This window comes from Stigmatopora nigra, chromosome 16 (assembly GCF_051989575.1).
Source record: "Stigmatopora nigra isolate UIUO_SnigA chromosome 16, RoL_Snig_1.1, whole genome shotgun sequence".
NCBI classification, from domain to species: domain Eukaryota; kingdom Metazoa; phylum Chordata; class Actinopteri; order Syngnathiformes; family Syngnathidae; genus Stigmatopora; species Stigmatopora nigra.
Window position 1 is genome coordinate 3,401,491 of NC_135523.1, and position 15,928 is coordinate 3,417,418.

The 15,928-nt window shown below is 37.1% G+C and overlaps 1 protein-coding gene across 2 annotated transcripts in view; it reads right to left on the reverse strand.

Annotated features, from left to right (window-relative positions):
• Window positions 1–9,128, reverse strand: part of dlgap1b (discs, large (Drosophila) homolog-associated protein 1b) — a 67,755-nt gene extending 58,627 nt beyond the window's left edge. For both annotated transcript variants that reach the window (XR_013329175.1, XM_077736001.1), the window contains exon 1: window positions 9,029–9,128. The gene's annotated coding sequence lies outside the window, so the exon portion shown is untranslated. The remainder of the gene's footprint in view (window positions 1–9,028) is intronic.
• Between the last annotated feature and the right edge of the window lie 6,800 nt (window positions 9,129–15,928).

Sequence of the window (15,928 nt, forward strand, 5' to 3'; positions counted from 1 at the left end):
CATGAAATATTGAACAAATGTGGCGTTCGGCTAAGCGGATGAACGAGAGGTGTGAATTAAAGCAAGAGTAATAAACCAAGGCGAGCTTTCTTAGAGCAAATCACACAAGCTGTCAAATTTCATTGAGTTCAGAAGTTTAAATAAAATGACACATGTTGTGATTACAGTAAAACCTCATTTATCACAGTTAATCAGTATCGTGAATAACCGGATGTAGTGTTTTTTAGGGTGTCTATTCTATATTTGTACTTTCTTTTTTAGGATTAAAATAAAATCAAGAGTATAGATGTATATTAAATTTCCTGATTTTCCCCCTTTTAAATCAATAATTGTCATTTTTAATCCATTTTTTCTGTGTTTTTAGTTCAAAAATCATTTAGTCAAATCTAAAAATATATTTTACAAAAGCTAAAATAAACATTGTTATAGATCTATAAAAATCTGAATATTCTGGTCTTTTAATCCAGTTCTTTTAATCCATTACGAAAAAAGATAGTTCCAAATATTATATCTAAAATGACCAGGCCAATAAATTAAATTGACACACAATTACACTTGACTATACAATTTAAGGGCTCATTATTTTCTGCCTTAAACCTGAATTTCCCTTCCATTCAAGGTAGAGACATTCTTTAATGCTTCTTTTCAAAATGAATGTAGCATTCAGAATCTGCTATTCATCGACTCCAATGTAAAATACAATAAAAATGGGTTAGGACAGAAAATGTGACAACTTGAAAAAGAAGAAGGTGCTTGGAGTGCAACGAGCACATAATTTTTTGCTTGACTGCGACACATTTCTCCTTCTTTTCAGCGTCCATATTTTTTTTCATTTCCATTTTTCTCTTGTCTACCGCTTTCCGACCGAGCACAACATGTTTACCTCGCTGAGTCCCAGCCGAAGTGACAGGTGTCATAAGGGCTCCGCTCACGCCGGCGAAAGAAGCTGACCCCGGAAAACGAGTCAGCTCTCGTTACATTTATCGTGACAGCTCGAAACAGCAGAAAGGAGGGTCGTTACCTCTGCCAAGAAGGTTACATGCCGTCCTTGATCTACAGTGTGTGCAATTTACTGCCTACAGTATTGGATACATCACACTAGATTATGGCACAAAAAGCCAGAAAACACAGGTAAGTTCAATAGTTTCCAAGAAGCTATTTTAAGATACTACAATTCAATTCGAAGGAAATTCATATATAATTAGCATCCGAATGGAGGGTTTATGAAAATGCAGTTTCAATCGACTACTGGACAACTAATGGAGCGTGACCGGACGTCTGGTTGCCGGTCAAATGTACTTAGATATTAAACAGTACTTAGATATTAAACAGCACCTGGATATTAAACAGCACTTGGATATTAAACAGCACTTGGATATTAAACATTACTTGGATATTAAACATTACTTGGATATTACACATTACTTGGATATTAAACAGTACTTGGATATTAAACAGTACTTACATATTAAACAGTACTTACATATTAAAAAGTACTTAGATATTAAACAGTACTTAGATATTAAACTCTCTCTCGTGAATATAATTTTCAGAGCTGGCTTCAACAGTCTCTGTCACCATTTGACCGGCAACGACTAAATGGAGGGTTGGAAAAATTTTTATTAATATTATTTTCGTGAGAAACAAAGCCGACGCATATGATTTACTGTTGTCAACAACATAAAATGATGTGGCAGACACTATCTGGGCCCTGGATCATGGGTTTGACGCCTGTGAGTGAAGTTAGGTGGAAAAATATAAGCTTTTGTTAGAAATAAGTGGCAGGCAATCCTTTCATAGAAACTAGTAATTCCACAAGAGATACTACCTGAACAATGGTGCTAAGCCAATGGCTTTTCGATCGGGTTTTGAAACTAAATCTCACAGACGGAAGGAAACAATGCTGATGTTGCTTTTGATGATGTCAGGGGACGTATCATTACTCAAGTTTCACTTAAAACTGTTTTCACATGGGCAGCAAAAAACAGGATAAGTTGTAATAATGACTCAGATAAATCTAAAAAAAAATAACCGAAAACACTATTTTTGGTTCATTTTTTCTTGTTACTGTGAAAGAAAATCTTTAGTAAACATTCAGGGCTGTTGGCCATTTTACTCCAGAGTGAGTGTCTCACGAGATTAGCATTTTAAAATCCCATTAGTGGCATAAATCAAAGGCTTATCTGCATAGACTTTCACGCACTCGTAAATGGCTGGCAAAATGTGTAAAGTGAATGCAAAGGGTGTCATTTAGCTTTCTTGTTTACCTCCTGAAATGAACGCGGTGTCCATAAAAACCAAGAATAACGCTTGGATTTAAAAGAACCGAACATTGATGTGTTTTTATATAAGTCATGTTGAACATCAGTCATCAGATCTCAACGAAAATGTGACGTTTATAGCCGTCAAGGGCAGTGATTGGGTTTTAAAACACTGGCAAATGTGTGGTTTTAATTGATTTTAATTTTAATTAAAGCCTCTCCGAGTTTGAACCCTTGTGCACTCGGCCAGTCGGAAGTCAGCGCATTAGTCACTTCGTTATCGTGCTAATCTAAGCATTTAGTGAGACCCCACGCCCTGGAAGGAAACCTGCTCATTTAGTCTGTCTGCGACTTTATAAGCGTGTCATTGAACCTCAATGCGACATGCACAATGTGTTCGGAAGAGTGGTTATTGTCTCACTTGAATGCCAATTTAGTTGTCGGTATGTTATTCTTCTTTAGTGCTGTAACACAGAGCAAATTATGAAAATAAGATTGAATATGGTCTGCAAATGAATCTTAAGTACAGCCTACTGTCTATTGCATTTTTCAATAGATGGAGGTAGTCACTTTCTCTATTAGATAAGTGGTCAAAATGAGAATTTCAGTATTTTGTTTAATGTAAATAAATTAATAGCATTAAAAAGTCATCCATTCTGATAAAGAGCTATTTTGGTGGGACACCAATGAGTTAATACTGAAAGATACATTTTAGAACCTACTTTTCTTACCTGTACCTGATTTTGATTATTTTAAAAGCAGCCCTTGGAGTAAAAATTTTGGACATCCCCGTTATTGAGGGAAGTGAAAAACAAAAGGATTTAATTTGATGGTTAACTGTGTATAGTTTTGCCAATTTTTAATGGAACAATTCTGGCAACTATAGTATTTTATTATAAATTTACTGTTGTTATACTATGCTGTGAGGAAATGACTAAAGTATGACTAGAGTATGACTAAAGTTCTCGAATAACTGAGCGTATATAGTATTGCTTGTATTCAGATAAGCTTATCACAAGTGATCCACAATTGTATAATTGATAAATGACCTTATGTTATAATCAATTATTTAAGAGCAAATTGCTACAAACTCTGTCACATTGGCAGATGTTGATAGCGAAGCGAAGAAAAACATGCTTATGTTGAATGTTTTGATGGCATAATCTCCAAATTTTCCAACACAATAACAAGAGTGACAAGGAGAAGGACCTTCATCAATGCCTCACTATGAAATCAATACAACAATTCAAAAAGGGATCAGTTAGGATTACTGACAGCCTTTGGTATTCCACGGTCCAATGCGTCACTGCATCTGAGACTTGATTGACAGCAAGTACACGGCCTTGACAATGGAAACACCAAGTATAAAATACTTCAAAAACCAACTAAAATTACAGGCACTACGTCGATCTAGTCATTCACCTTCTCCGTCCTTCCTCACACTCATTTTGTAATCCACATCCGGAAGCAGCCGACGCTGGCTGGCGTCCGCGGGGGAGCCCGCGACGCGGTGCCGCAAATACGCCGTGAAAGTCACATCGCCTTGGCAGCCAGGCGGTAAATACACAGCGAGAGTACGCAGAGCTGGTTAGTCATGCCCCCTAATTAAGAAGGAGAAGGAAAAGCCCGATGAGGCGAGCGTGCCAGTGAAGCATCGGGCCTCGCTTCCAACAAGCAGTGGAAAGCGCCAAGATGCCGTTGGTCAACTTCCAAGAATCCTCAACTGTCATGTGGATTCCCATAAAAATGGATGAAATTAGAGTTCATGCACTGGGCACGTTTATGTAATCATAATCATTTGACTACTCATGTTTGTTTATTGAATTGTGTGTACAAGCATGGAGTCGATACACTGCAGTTTTTGTTAAATATTGCAAGATACCGTATTTTCACGACTATAAAGGCACGCTTAAGTCATAAATTGTCTCCAAAATAGACATTGCGCCTTATAATCCAGTGTGCTTTATATATGGAAGAAAAATAAAATGTGTCATTCATTGAGGGTGCGCCTTATAGTGCAGTGAGCCTTATAGTGTAGTGAGCCTTAGTGCGGTGGGCCTTATAGTCGTAAATGTGTCTTTATGAAGCCAATAGATTTAAAATGTGGTCATTTGACACTTAAATATGTTTTCCAAGTAGTATTAGTAGTAATTTCAAGTTTATTTACACTCAAAAGAAGTTAATTTAACTAGCTTTAGGTAGGTTACAGCGTATATGCTTAAACTAGCACTTGACTTAAGGTGCCTATTTTTATAAAACTGTTCAACTTCTATAGTACTGGTCACCTGATCTTACCCCGATTTAAACTGCTGAGGTACTCGACATTGCGACACACCCGTCACACTCGGCGGGCGATGAACGAAAGCGGGGCGTGTAATCGAGTGTGAGTGTATTCATTAGGAGAATAGAGCAGCCAACAAATTGCGCCTTGTCCTCTATCGGGCGTACAGGACAAATTCAGGACAATAAGACTCAGTTAAATTAGTTCTTGTGAAACGTGGAGCATGAAGAACACAGCTTTTTTTTTTGGGGCAAAGTGGCCTTCGGTTTCTGGTAAGTAAGTTGAAGTTCCGCAAAACGTGGGGGAAGCAGGTGACGGAAGTTGCCTGAAGCGGTTCTCCTTCTCCGGCCCACCCAAACACACAGCCACCCACACACACACTTTCTCCTGTGAAGCAGAATAACTGCATCATATGGACTATGACACTCATGGACACGACGTACTTGCTTGGACTTGAACAGCTTTATTTTTAGCTCATGCGGTGTGACAGGACCAATTGCGTAACGTTTTCAAATAGATGCTGGACTAGTGAGTGAAGAAGGACCATTTATGAACGACATAGTAGTGATGACAGCTTATGGATTCCTACAATGTACCTGAGTGCAATAGTGACACCGTGTGGAATGCCTTTACTGCATCCTAGTGAAGTATTTCAAAGAAAATACTGTAGTGCAAGGTTCTCAATCTTTCTATACATAAAAAAATGAGTTTCCCAACCCTAAAAAACGTCAGCATGACCAATTTTAAGCTATTTGGGGAGTCAAAGTGTTTTCTGTCTGCTTTCCACGTTTCCCAAACAACTTAAATTTTTCATATTATCTTTCAGAGCCGTCTTATCATTTTCACAATCTTATTTTTTATCTTTGTTGCCTTGCTAATTGCGTTGGCTGCGTTCCGTGTTACACTGACTATGATAACAATGGGTGTGTTATCCAACTGTTTAAAATTAATAACTATCTGACCATTGTTATTATTAACCCATTTCATGAAATATTGATAAATGTGTTGATAGTCGGAGTATTCAAATAATCACCAGAATGTCTTGTCATCATTTTATAATTATTTTAAAATACACTTTTAGTCTCTAAATTCATTCATTCTGTAATACAGGCTATTACTCTAAAACTACTAAATACTGGCTTTTGTTTTTAGATATTTACTCACTGTTGTTTAATTTAATATTGAATAACTTCTTACAGTTTTTAGATGAACTTATTGGCTGTCAATAACGAAGCTCCCCGTCCAATCCAATTTGACTGGGAGGCTCTCAGTCAAAATTGATTGGATATCTAGCGCAATAAATGTCAGTGAAACATGATCATTCAATGCAACCAACCCAACTCCAATGGATTTGATACCTATCCCTATCAATGCCAATAAATAAGTTGATTACTAACTGAATCCTATACAGAAAAAGCACCCTGACTTCTGCTACCTGTCATTTTATTTGCAGAGTATTCATTTTCTCCAATCCTGATACAAGCAATACTTTGTTCTCCACTATCAGCACAGCAGTCCATATCGCTCAAATGCAAGTTAGAGTTATCAGCATGAAGTCATAATCACATCAGTCAAACGTCGCTGCAGAGAAAAAGTTATCATCTGCCCATCCAAAGTACACCAAGTTAACGACAGTATGCGCTACAAGTTTCGGAGGATTGGCATTCGTCTGAGCCGCAGTCGAATTAACTATGTTGGGCGAGCCGCCGTCCGCGGCTGCGCCCCGAAGCCAGCTACATGTGTACTTGCATGTTGGGAGTATCATCCTGGCCTTGGTTGTCCAATTAATTTGTGACATTCTCTCCATTTTTGCATTGGATGAAACGGTGCCTAATGGTGAGTGAAATCTCCATTCTAGTTAACTGACATAGACAGATAGGAGACTATGTTTAAAAAATGAGTGCAGTCTTTAGCAACTGTTTTGGGTCAGATGCATTGTGTCATTTTTGCCTCGATCTGTAGCTCTGTTTCAGACTTCTGTCAAAAATGTATCCGAAAGTTTCCCCCTCGAAGTGACGATGGATAACTGGTCCAATGAGGTCTGGTTCATCGTTGTGATCTGGTGCGAATGGTGGCTCATGGCAGCTTGTTACAGTCTTTACAAGAGGTGAGCACAAAGTTCAAGTAACACCAGCGCTGGATAAGCGGTTATGTCCTGTGTTGGGATTTTCTGCACAGTGGCATTCGCGATCCTTGCAACCCAGAAATTCTTCCGCCACTCTTTTACCTAACTTGGTCCGTGGTGTGCTGCGCTGGGATTGGGACTCTTCTTCTCTGGGACAGACGGTAAGAATCAATTGAATCAAGTCTATTTGGCAATGGAAGGTTGACATTTGCCTTTGACAGCATGGTCTTGGGAGCCGTGATTCTATCGTGGATTCAAACCGTGCTCAGCTTTGGGATGCTTTTCGTGTCCTACCGCAATCTGTACCGGTACAAGACCTGGCTGGTCTGCAATGACCCCAAAAAGATCGGATCAATCCGCTACTGGGTGAGGAGTCTACAGACCAGTACACAAAAGTTTGCTTTCGCTTTCCTAATAATTGCAGTTCTTACGTCTTGGGTCAATCAACGTAGCAATTTGTGTACCTATCATCTCTTAAAGGTACACAACGGCTTTGGTCTTTATTGCGGCTGGAGTTTCTTGAACGCCACGCAGCACCTGGGTATTGCACTCAAGTACAATGCTGGCATGAAGGAGCCTCTTGTCAGCACGATCGTCCTCACCATTCTCCTTGTGTGTGCTGTGATTTGGTAAAGACCCAACGACAATTCTTCGGCCTGATATGCTGGCTGCTAATAATCTTAGATCTTCTACTTAAGGTTCTTCTTGCAGAACTTTTTGCTCCGAGAATACATGCGGCATACCTTCACGATTTACATCATCCTGATTATGGGTTCGGCGGCCATCATTTCCAGAGGTTACTGGTACTACAGCTTTTCTACTAATATGATTTACTGTGGTAAGTGCGACCTACAACATCAATGTTGATAACTATCATTGGAGTTTGAATCAAGTGCCCTAACACGATCCAAACATCAACAGGGTGCCTTATTCTCGTGTTGAGTGGCATGAGCATCACCCAAATGGTCACACTTTGCATGTGCCCAGAGAAAACCAGTGGCCCCGTTGCTATGGACTCACACAGGATGTTTGTGGTTTCTGATAGTGTTTCATATGGAATTAGACCAGCAAATTAAACTGTAATATAACTGTATATAGGTTATGGTGACCCATGTTTAGTTATTTTTCAATTATACTTCTCATGATCACGAATGAGGATTAATTTAAGAGCAGATTTCTTTCTATTATGTACGATGATGCACCACATGTTCATATCCAAAAGGTGGCAGTACAATTTTGCAAGAACACTCACTATAATTTAACTACTAGCTCTTAAACATGTTACTTCTTTGAAATAGCATTAACTACTGTATGTAATGTATATTGCAAAACTATTTTTGCTTTATTATAATGGCATTAGACAAAAATGTGCCGTTGTCTTAATATATTTAATGTTTTAAATGTTATATACCTTAACTCCCCAAATCACCCTCAATCTGTCCTATGTCGTGTTTCAATTTTGTAGTACAATTAGGAGTACATGTCTATATATATATTAAAATCCTGCACAATACAATTGAAGTGTGGTAGATTTATTTGCATTTGGACTTTTTTGGCTCTAAAAAGTTTGACACCCATTGAGATGCTAATTAACTAACAAAAAACTAAGGTAAAAAGTAGTCTTACTCCTGTGATTTGTTGCTTAGATTTCAACACACTTAAAATGAAATATCAGACATCTCAACAGATGCAAGCCGCAGGGTAGGTTAATTAAAAAAAAGATGAATGTGGATTAAATTTAATGAATGAAAGTATCCCTGCTTGTTTTTGTTTTGGTGACCACTTTCTGTGATCTTAGTTATTTTTTTAATCGGGTTATGTCAGGAAAATTGTGGACAGGATTCCTTTCCAGGGGGGCAGCATTGATATAAATGCACCATGCTGCGTTAAAACAATTTCTTGCCAGCATTTGGTCAATTGTTATTCTACTCTATCCAGACAGGCTGCCTTTCTATTAGATTAGCAGGAGGGGGGGAAAGGGGTTATGTCTGAAAACTCTGATCAAAAATTCATATTGGCAATCGACATGGCCAGTGCGAATCAGTAATTAATATCAGTGTTTGCATAACATATTGGTAGAAAGATGTTTTTTTCGGGTTCTTATGCAAAGTGTCATTGAGAGCCAAATCATTCATTACAAACCTAATCAGAATCATTTAGTGATGTGAGGAGATGAAAGAATTATAGTCGATAAGCTGCCACTTTTGGAATACTGATATGAATGGACTTGTTTAGTTTTAAAAGCGGTTATAACACATTTTCCTATATGCTTTTAAGGGATTTTTTTTGGTAAGGTTGGATTTGTTGGCAACTGTATTACTTATGATGAGAAGATAATATAATATAATAAGATAACCCTACCTGGTGAAGAAGCATGCTTTGGGGTAGTTTTTCTTCAACTGGTGTCTTTGACAAAGTGGTGTGAAGTAGCAACAGTTCCAGATAGCAGTTGGTGTAGGTATAAAATCATCAGGTTTCTGTTGGAGAATAAATATATATCAAGAAAAATATACTACAGGGGTGTAAAACTTGCAGCCTAGGGCCAGAAGTGGACCGCTAGGAGTTCATGAGGAACCCAAAATTGGACTAAAACCAATAGAAAGACACCTGGAAATCCCTCAAAATCAAAAATTGTGGCCCAATAAGTGCCCTTAAGGACAAAAAACTGACACAAAATTGACTCACTATTCACAATTTACATAAACTGTACTATTGTGGAACCATTTTTCAAATGATTCACCCATCCTTGTTGAAATGAGTTAGTGAAACATAATTAATAGATGAAAAGAAGCTGAACATAATTCCAAGCATTCATAGCTTTTTATATTTCCACAAGATACTCTACTTGAAAAATGTCTTTGGGGGAAATGAAAGTGTATTGCTTCACTTTGAAGTGAAGGATAATATTAGCTAGGGAGTATACCCATAACAACACAATAATTATTATTTTATTTTTTTCTGCAGTGGAGCAATAAGGGTCACCAGGAACATGAAGGCATATTCCCCAGTTAGCATTTTACTGGTCAGAATCAGATTGCACTTCCCATGAAATTGCCTTTAGAAGTGATTCTCATTCCTATAAAAAAAAAAAAAATAGTGTATATGTGCTATTTAAGGATATCATGTTTAACGGGGATGGCAAAGTCCATTATAAAAATCTCATTGATATGACTCCTATATTGCACCCTGATAAAATCCCATCTTTTTTTCCAGAGGTGTTGGGACCAGAGCTTCCCTGGAGGAGAGGGAAAGTAAAAAAAATGAAGCGGCAGACATGGTGGCGGAGTCGGACTGTCTGGCGCATTGTAATAATTTCTTCCCTCCCTATAGACCTGTCCCAATCCACCCTTGAAAGAGAAATAACCCAGATATGCAAATGTACAGGCCTCAATTAATTTAATACACATAATTATGCAGAGAAAAGATTGGGTTGGAAAAGTAAACTTACCGTATGTCAAGTTCTCTTTTCATTTAAGGGACTGAATTTGCTCTAAAGCATCATTTATCCAAGAGGGGTTATAAATATGTGATAAATACAATTGGAGATATTGAGAGTATCAATTAACTCAATAGTATTGATTCCTATTGCAATAAAATTCTCTAAAAAGTGGGGGACTTTTGTTATAATTATTCAATCCAATATAATCAATCAAAAATAATTTAGTATAACAATACATTCCAATTGTATGTAGTCATTATTTTCATAAAATGCTATACGATATAATTCACAACACAATATAATTTGCTCCATAAGAAATATGCTAAAATTACATTGTTACGTTGCATTATATTTAATTACAATACATTACATTATATTACATTGAGTCATGTTAAATTATCTTGCATTAAGTTACAGTTTGTTACATTATATTAAGGTACATTAATGCAAATTAGATTACGTTATGGTACATTATGTTCTGGCAAATTATACTAGGTTTTGTACATCTATGTTGGAATACATTGCGCTGTATATTATGTTACATTATGAATGTATCATTACATTGTTAGTCATGGTACAAAACATGAAATTATAAGGGCATATGGTCAAAGCTAATTTTCTTGCGATTCACCAAATGTAATTCACTATAATTACAATGCAATCCCATGCCCTCCAATTATGGCATGAACCACTTCAATTATGAGACAATGTGATAGAATTCAACCAAATTACATTACAGTGCTGTTCAATCCAATTAAGGAAAGGGAATACCTCTAATTAGTATGCAGCTCATTTAAATGTGGATTAACTTCAGCCTCAATAACATTCACTTCATTGCCAAAAAGTTTATGCTGATTAAAAATTACATGGTGAAAGCAGCCAAAATCCATTTTTTAAACTTCTATGGCGCATAGTACATAATACAAATAAATTAAAATCCTGCCATGTTTTAAAATGTAACAGTCCAGTTCAAAAGGTTTTTTTTTTTTTTAGAAATTAAGGAACACGTGAGTTTATGCTGGGAGAAAAACAAAATTAAAATAAGACGGGCAAAATGACGCAAATGAGCTTGCCAGGACAATTAGGATAAATGTAAATGGGCCAAGTTAATTAATAAGGGGGGAACAGGCGCACTAATTATCTACTAATCCCCAACTCCTATTCCAGCGTATTTAAGACAAATGTTGTCTAAAAGATTAATTACAACTTTTGACCGTCACATTAATTAGTGGTGTCAATCAACACAACACAAATGAAGATGAGCATTCTTTGAAGAAACAATTAATTACAATAATCATTTGTTAATGAAAAAGGACGACTTGCACTTTTAATTACAGCGCAATTAAATTTTTGTGGCGCCTGAATTATTAATGATCATGGGGAGGCAAGCAGTGGAAATTTTAAGATAACAATAGATCACTTTACTCCTGCTGAGATGTGCAAAAAAACTTTTTATTTCTTTTTTACGACCATAATGTACCTTAGAAGACCTACTCCAGAGAATCTTACAACTACAATGCGAAAAATATATTTATGAGGGGGGTCCGATCCGGTCCGTTAGGTTGTTCTGCCTAACGGACATGTATGTTAATCTATCCCTTCCAGTCAAAATGGTTTGGACGCCTAATAAGTACGTATGTTGACTTTTTGGGCCAAAAATAGACAAGTCCAGCCCAAATGAGAACAAGTTAGCATTAATATAACCTGCAAAACCAAACTGATTTTAAACTCCCCTGCAGTACAGTTGTTTTTATAGTTTTTTTTCTTCAACTAAAATCAACACCCCTTTTCTTACATGTGCACTTTTTGTCTGACATGCAGTTGTAAGTAGAAACCAGACAGTAACATTCCATTAAGGCTCGGACATACTGTCACTCCTAACCTGAATCCAGACTATTACTTTCCACCTCGTTTCACGCGTCTGTCTTCTGTCTTGGGGGGCCCTGCGGCGCCAATCTTCAGCTCCATCTCTTTTTGTCTTCAAGTAAGAGCGTCTACATTCATCAAAATTCTACGCCTCATATCTTGTAACTAAAATATAAAAGTCAGTGACCTCAGTAGCCTTGAACTTATTCCCCTGCCATTTTGTATTCTGCGAAAGATTTCCATGCTTGCTATTAAAGGTAGCTAAAGAGGTACCTTCCTCAAATTTTGCATCCCCCGACTCCAACCCCATTGAGATCCCACAAAAAAAATCTCGCCAAAATATAAATATGCAAATCAAAAAACCTGACTTGGTTGCTTATATTGATCATTAAATCCACTACTTGCTGGAATACTTAATAATAAATCAAATTGTCTATTCAGGTAATCAACCAAAAACTGTATTTCTATTTAATTTAAACCCCTAATTCAATTATAACCTATGGAAAGTTAACTTGCCATTTTTTTCAGACCTGGGGTTAAAAAATGAACCTTCAAGCCAACAGCGCTTTGCACTTTGAGTGCATTTTTGCTGCACCAGAAATCAATAACACCTCTCCTCCCCAGCATATATACAAGGTGGATGGCGACTGTCGGTGCTAACATCACTTAAGGTGAGGCCCCATATCAGGCCCCCTTCCAATTCTATCCCTCGGCGCGCATTCATCAAGCGTCCAAGTGGGTTTCGTGCTCCATCTCCATTGGCAGCCTCACGTGTGTCCTATTGTATACATAAGGGGATTCATTCCCCATAAATTGTTTTTTTTTTCTTGTTGCCCACCTGCCGGTAGTGTTGGCTGGAGCCTCGTGGGACTTTGAAAGAGGAACACAACAACTCAAGCATTTACATTCTCCTGCACAACTTAAGTAGCTTTTCATCGACGTGTGCAGAATCCGCATTGCATCTTTGGTAAAAAGGGGCCTTGAAAGTCTATTGTATTTGATCAAAAGATTCCGGTATGGAATTGCTGCTTGGCACAGTTCAGTTGTATTTCACTTTTCTTTTTTTGCATAATGAATTTGGGATAGTTAAATTGTATCAGTGTACATTTTGGATGATTTTTTTCCCCTTTGCATGTAAAAAAAACAGTTTTTTTGTGGAAAAAAACTCATTTTAGTTTAATTAACAAACATTACAGTCAAAATACATACATGTACATTTTTATCTACTGTCAGTACACGAGTATTTGTATTTTATAGGGAAAAAACACCACTAAACAAAAAGGTTTTATGCAGTATTATCTCTATTTTATGGAGAATTCTCTAAAGCTACTAATAACCAACTTTTTTGTTGTTATTTGTGCACTACATAGTGAAAAATAAAATCTCATTATACTTGCATGCATGCACAATGCAAGCATTCAAATCAATTCAATTAAAAATACATAGTTCTCCTATTACCACCATTATGACAAAAATAATACTCTGTTGAATCAGCATAAAAAACTCACATGACCATCCAATTGCACTCTACTAAAATTACCAAAGGTATCAGCTGGCACTTTTTTAAATTGTTCTTTTATATTCTTATTGAAATTTTTGGGAAAGACGAATTGAAAACTTGGTCTTTGTCTTGACCTTTAGTTTTTCAACTATTGAAAGGACTCCAAAAGGACTGAAAAGGGGGTTCACCTATCAGATAAAAAAAACAATAACTCCAAGAGTCACAATGAGGTTTTTGGAGCCCCTACTTGAATTAGATATGCCACACCTCTGTCAATAATACTGGGGGGTGAGTACAGAGTGCATGAGAAAAAATGGCCAGGGCGCACCCCCATTGTGCCCCGTCTGGCGAGAAGGACGCAATTATAAGTCATGATGATTCATTGTCGCCTGAAGGCTGCGGGTCTCTGATTGCGGAAAATTACACATTAAAGGGCCCTACACTAAGTCCTCACAAGACCTCTTCACACTGGATCATCTGTGACGCTTGAAAATAAGTTGATTTTTAGTGGTTTTTAGAACCAGAAAGAAAGATGGAGTTACTTCAGTCATTGATGGACGGATGGCCCCGAGTTTTTTGCCGTTTGTCCTTGAGCGCTTTATTAATTGCCGCACTTTTTCAGGGCAAACCCTGCGGGCTTGTTCACCTCGGAGATGAGGCCAGGGATCACTTGAGGCACGGCGTTTCAAATTGCCGCAATTCCCAGTTAAATATAAACTCCCAACACTTCATTAAGGTTTTCAATTTCATATCATCAAAAATAAAATTAATGGGCGCTCAGGAATAATTAAATTATAATCGTCAAATTAATTTTTTTTTGTTTAACGCGCAAATTAGCCTGTTTCAATTATTCCCATTTTTTCCTTGTCATTATTATTTAATGGATTTCGTCCGGTTAACATGTTGTGTTAGAACTGATTTCAATTATCATGTTAAATCCATTGGGATGTTGAGGGGGCGTGTCACTTTAAGTGGTTGCTAAAGACGAGAATTTGTAGTTTTTAGGGTTTTTTTAACCCCAAGTTTGTGCTGATTTAGAAAAAGTTTAAGAAAGATCGAATAAAAGTATGAAAAATGTTAAGTGTGGCTTCATTTATTGTTTGAAAATAATTATTTTAACTCTTTTTAACACAATTATGCATTTTTTGGTCATGTTTTTCAATTAAATCACATTTTTTTCATCTAAAAAATCATTTTTTTAACAATTATACCCATAATGAGTGAAAAGATGAATGCATTGGCATTTAGAAATGACACATTTTACCATACAATTGATTTAAGTGGCATTAAAAACATCCATTGGGATTAAATGTCACAATCAGAGCAAGCAATCAGAAAGGATTGTTCCTCTTTTTCTTCCCTTTTTAAACTTCCAATTCCTCTATTTTCATGAAATAACTTTCTCTCCTATTAAAAGGGAGAACCTGTGTTTCCACCTACACGAGCCACTTTGTGTAATCTCAAGCTCGAGGTCGACTTTTATCGATTTGAAATCCCCTTTTCAAGTTCAAAACCGGCTGTATCCATCAAACTGACGCTGCCTTCTTTTGAAGCTATGCCTCCAAGCGCCTCATTTTGACCATCAATCCTATTTATATATTGGGGGAGGGTGGTGATGAGAGCCTATCAATCATTGCAGAGTTGGTTTATGCACTAGCGCTTTTCATTTCACTTCTCACACCAACAACTCCAAACTGCTGGGGTCGTCACCGTGACGACGGAGCTCACCTGAGGTCGCCGTCACAGTCTGTCAATGTCAAAATAGATTATTGCGCTATTTGCAGGGCTGTCGCCTTGATAATGCACTTTTTTTCGAGCGTTTATCTCATTCCATCTTGGGAAACCCGCTGAGCTCGGCATGCCTTCGCCGGCGGCCTCGTTAAGGACGGTATAATCACGGGTGGACGTATCGGAAATGTGCGGAAATGGATGCCGTGGAGATTGACTGGGTGTGTTTGATTTGAATTCTGTGGGGAAATGGCTCATTTAATGGGGTTTTAGGGGAGCTATGATTGGATAGAGGTTTAAAAAAAGGCTTGTATTCAGATTTTGGGTGCCAGATAAGTATAGGACGAGCAGGTTGTCATAAATTATCCAAATAAATCAAGTTAATTGTGTTTAAAATGAAATACAAGTTAAATTGTAGGAGTAAATTAAAGACATCTTTGCATATTTCATTATATTAAAGGGAATTAAAGTAGAGAACTTGAATTATTGATCTTTTTTCTATCATGTTTTTCGGCAATTGCCAGTGGCTGAAAAATGTTTGATACAAGTTTTATGTTCTAAAAAAAATAGACCAATATAAATAATTGTCCATAATTTCCATAATACAGTCAAATGTTCAGTTGAGTTGAAATTGGATTGGATAACTATTCTATTATATAATATTCTATATTCTATTACTATCATGGCAGCTAATGGGTAAACAATATCAATATTAAAATTCAATTAC